Raw genomic sequence first — 5,060 nt, forward strand, 5'->3', positions numbered from 1 at the left:
AGATTTTCAATAGTTTGTTACAATAGTAGTGGTTTTTGGATCTTTTTACCACCAACGATTTTCAGCAACGATGGTTTACAATCTTGACACAACTCTTGTTTTATTTCCTAACACTTCCTATCTTTTGAGACACTAGCAAACTCAGGAATACAGTGTTTGTGCTAAGAACTAGAGAGGCATAGAAAACAATGGTAAGTTGCGTGATTGAATTCTTGAGTCTGCCAGTCTTCTTATACAAGATTCTTGAGTAGCCGTTGCAGATTGACCCTTGATTGAGGCACAAAATATCTTAAGAGATTTGACCCAAGGGGTGCTTTAGAATCCTGCTCAAGAGATGGGCTGGATTCATTATCTTTCTTCTTTTTTCGTATTCATAATCAAGGTAGTGATTTGTGGTTTGTCTTGTTTGATCAATCTTCACAATCTTCAGATTTCAAATTGATCCTTGAAGTAAGTGTTGGGCTTTTTAAGTTTGATTTAACTTAAAGAGGATGAATGGGAAATGGAGGAAAAATAAAATTATTTGAGTTTCCCTCCTTGGCAAAGGGATATTAAGAAAACACTTTTGATGGGTATATATACAATTGCTCTTCTTCTAGATCTTAAAGAGTTAAGAAGAAGGCAAGTCCCGCGCCGCCGTCGTTGTCGCTCGCTCGGCTTCGGTTCGGGTTCGGCTTCGGATTTGGTACAAACATTGATTGATTAATCTTTTTGGATAAAATTCTTTTTAATTATTTAATTAATTAATTAACAAAAATTCAATTCGGGATAACCAGGACCCGCGACGCGACCCATTCCGGTCCGTTTTCTTTTCTGAATTATTTTAAATCCATTTTTCCGCAATATTTGAAACAGAAATATTCCCAAAAGCCATAATTGTTTCTGAAAGATTGAAAACCTTTTCAGAAATAGTGCCAAAAAGTCTATAAATATGCTTTGAATCCCAGAATCTTTCCTTATGAAATTTTCTGTTCTACTTCTTCTTCTTCTTTTACACAAAATTGCCGGTGTGTTTTACAGCCTTCGAGTGGTTCACTATTTCATCGACATTTTTGGTACCAACACTCCGGTGAGTTAAATCGTTCTATCCTGGGAGGATAGTATTTCATCACCTCGGGTACTTGAGGGGAATAATTTTCTTAGGACACACCGTGCATTCATTAGGCTTAATTTATTTCGAAATTGTTTTTTTTTTCAGAAATCATTTCGATATATTGTTGCTGCTAACTTTTTGTTTCTATTTTATCTTGTTGCAGAAAGTTTACTGTTTATGTTATTTATTACAATAATACAGATTTGACTAACAATCTTAAGAAAATTAATATTTTTTTTTATTCGTAATTTGTATTCTGTTTGTGGAGATTAAATTCTGTGTGATTTTCTACTCCTTTTGAATTTTTCTATTCTGATTTGAAGATATAAAACTTCATCGGAGTATTGAAATTCAGGAACGACTTGAAGAATATAAAAACTTCATCGTTTTCTATGAAACGGTTTATAAAAACTTCGGTTTTTATTTATTAAACGTACTGTTTATCGTTAATTACCATATTGTTTGTTGTTCTATTTTTTGTCATTAATTGAACTCTTCTTTTGTTGACAGTGAGAAATGACAATTGATAACGGAAATTCTTCTACGACTGTTGCGGTAACGACGATAGCCTCATCAAGCCGAACTGTTGTTCCACTGGCCGAGAAACCGGGGAGAATTTTCTGGAGCCAACTTTAAAGGATGGCAGCAAAGGGTGTTCTTCTGGCTTACCACACTTGGTATGCAGAAATTCACCAGTGAAGAACCTCCGGTGTCTGCTGCGGACATGCCAGACAACGAGAAATTTATGATTGTTGAGGTGTGGAAATAGGCAGATTTTCTTTGCAAAGGCTATATCCTAAGTGCTTTGGAGGATGACTTGTACAGTGTCAACGGTGCTATGAATACTTCGAAAGAATTATGGGACGCACTTGAGAAGAAGTACAAGACTGAAGATGCATGCTTGAAGAAGTTTGTGGTTACCAAGTTTCTAGACTATAAAATGATAGACAGCAAAACTGTTGGAACCCAAGTTCAAGAGCTTCTTTTTTCACCACCTTATTGGAGAGGGTATGGTCGTGAATAAAGCATTTCAAGTAGTTGGAATGATTGAAAAATTTCCTCCTTCGTGGAGAGATTTCAAGAACTATCTTAAGCACAAGCGCAAAGAAATGAAGTTGGAAGATCTTGTGATTCGTCTCAAGATTGAGGAAGACAACAAAACATCCGAGAAGAAGTCTCGTAGAAATTCAACGATCATGGGAGCTAATATAGTTGAGGAGACTGCTCCAGAAAGTAAGAAGAGGAAGAGGACTTCTGGACAAACTAAAGAGCAGAACAAAAAGAAATTCAAGGGAATATTGTGGAAAAGCTGGTCACAAAGCCCCTGATTGTCGTCTCCAGAAAAAAGATAAGAAGAAGGGACACACCAACATAGTGGAGAAGAATGATGACACTGATGATCTATGTGCAATGCTTTCAAAATGCAACCTAGTTGAAAATTCGAAAGAGTGGTGGATTGACTCTGGAGCCACTCAACATGTTTGTGCTGTCAAAGAAGCATTTACGACTTACTCTTGCTGGTCCCAAAGAAAAGCTTTCCATGGAAAATACTGCAACAGCCAAGATTGAAGGTTACGGGAAGATATTCCTGAAGATGACGTCCGGCAAGGTGTTAACGCTCAACAATGTTCTTCATGTTCCTACTATTAGGAAGAATTTCGTTTCTACATCTTTACTTGTTAAGAATTGATTCAAAATGTGTATTTATTTCTTATAAAATTGTTATAAGAAAGAATGAAATGTATGTTGGAAAGGGCTACCTCACAGAGGGTCTTTTCAAACTAAATGTAGTGGTTGTTGACAGTATAAATAAAATTTCAGCTTCTTATTTATTGGAATCCTGATTTATGGCATATTCGTTTAGGGTATGTATATTACAAAATCGTGCGAAAGTTAATTAATTTAGAATTGCCTAAATTCGAGTGTAATAAATCAAAATATCAAATGTGTTGAATCTAAGTTTGTAAAACATCCTTATAAGTTTGTTGAAAGGAATTCAAATCATTTATACTTAATTCATACTGGCATTTGTGATATAAAATCGACACCATCTTGAGGGGGGAAAAGTATTTTATAACTTTTATTGACGATTGCACTCGATTTTGTTATGTTTATTCGCTTAATAATAAGGATGAAACAATTGAAGCATTTAAGCAATACAAAAATAAAGTGGATAAATAATTGAATAAAAAGATCAAAATGATTAGAAGTGATAGATGTGGAGAATATGAATCTCCATTTGCAGAAATATGTTCAGAATATGGAATTATCCATCAAACTACTGCACCCTACACACCTTAATCCAATGGAATTGCGGAAAGGAAAACCCGGACATTAAAGGAAATGATGAATTCTTTATTAATAAGTTCGGAATTACCATAGAGTTTGTGGGGGGACGCTATCCTTATAGCTAACCTAATACTCAACAGAATATCCCATAGCAAAACGCAATATATTCCATATGAAAAGTGGAAAGGAAGAAAATCTAACTTGAAATATTTCAAAGTGTGGGGGTGTTTAGCAAATGTACAAGTATCTTTACCCAAAAGGGTAAAAATCGAACAATAAATGTGGATTGCATTTTCATTGGATATGCTACAAACAGTAAAGCATGTCTGTTTTTGGTTCATAAATCTGATAATCCCGAAATTCATGTTAATATGGTAATTTAATCAGATAATGTTGAATTCTTTGAAAACATCTATCTGTATAAAACTATGCGAGTCGTTAAGTGAAAAACCTAAACGACCACGGGAAGAACCAAAGGAAAATACTCCACGTGAAGAAAATCCAAGGCGTAGCAAACGTCAAAGAATATCTACTTCTTTTGGACCAAATTTTGTGACATTCTTGCTTGAAAATGAGCCTCAAACTTTTAAGCAGTTATGTCATCGTCAGATTCAGCATTTTGGAATGAGGCAGTCAATAGTGAAATTCAATCAATTTTGGATAACCATACATGGGAATTGGTTGATCTTTCTCCAGAAAATAAGCCTTTAGGTTCGAAATGGATCTTTAAACAAAAAATGAAAGCTGATTGCACTATTGACAAATATAAGGCACGACTTGTTGTCAAAGGTTATAGACAAAAGAAAGGCATTGATTACTTTGACACTTAGAGCCCGTTTGGCTTAGCTGATTTAGAATAGCTGATAAGCATAAGGTGTTGAAAAGCACTTTTAAGTGCTGAAGCTGATTTAAAAAATAAGCAGCTACGTGTTTGGATAAAAGTGCTGAAATTAATAATAAGCAGCTGAAGAACTGGATATATGAAGAGTTTTGTTTTAACAAGAAGTATTTTAGGGATATAATAGTAAATATTTTGGTCAAACCTAAAGTGCTTATAAGCTGAAATTTGATAAGTTGGGGGAGACCAACTTATGGCTTTTGGCTTATTTTTGGCTTATAAGCACTTAATTTATAAGCACTTTTAATTTTACCAAACGCGTAGATAAGCCAAAAAGTGCTTATAAGCCAGTTTGACCAGCTTATAAGCTTAGCCAAACACCCTCTTACTATCCAGCAAGAATGATAACATCTATTAGGGTGTTAGTGGCACTAGCGGCCGTGTATGGTCTTGAAATCCATCAAATGGATATTAAAACAGCTTTCTTAAATGGAGAATTAGATGAAGAGATTTACATGGAACAAACTGAGGGTTTTGTGGTTCCTGATAAAGAAAAGAAAGTGTCCAAACTTGTTAAGTCACTTTATGGACTTAAACAAGCACCCAGGCATGCCAAATTTGATCAAACAATGTTGGCAAATGGGTTTAAAATCGACGAGTGTGATAAATGTATTTACGTTAAAAATACTCCAGGTCATGAAGCCATTGTTTGTTTATATGTTGATGACATATTGATAATGAGAAATAATATGGCAGATATAAATGCTACTAAGCGCATTTAGGCAGGGGCTTTAAAGGGTTGTTTTTGTGCAAGAGTCGGCTATTTTTGTGAGTTGGTGT

This window comes from Nicotiana attenuata, unplaced genomic scaffold (genome assembly GCF_001879085.1).
Source record: "Nicotiana attenuata strain UT unplaced genomic scaffold, NIATTr2, whole genome shotgun sequence".
NCBI classification, from domain to species: domain Eukaryota; kingdom Viridiplantae; phylum Streptophyta; class Magnoliopsida; order Solanales; family Solanaceae; genus Nicotiana; species Nicotiana attenuata.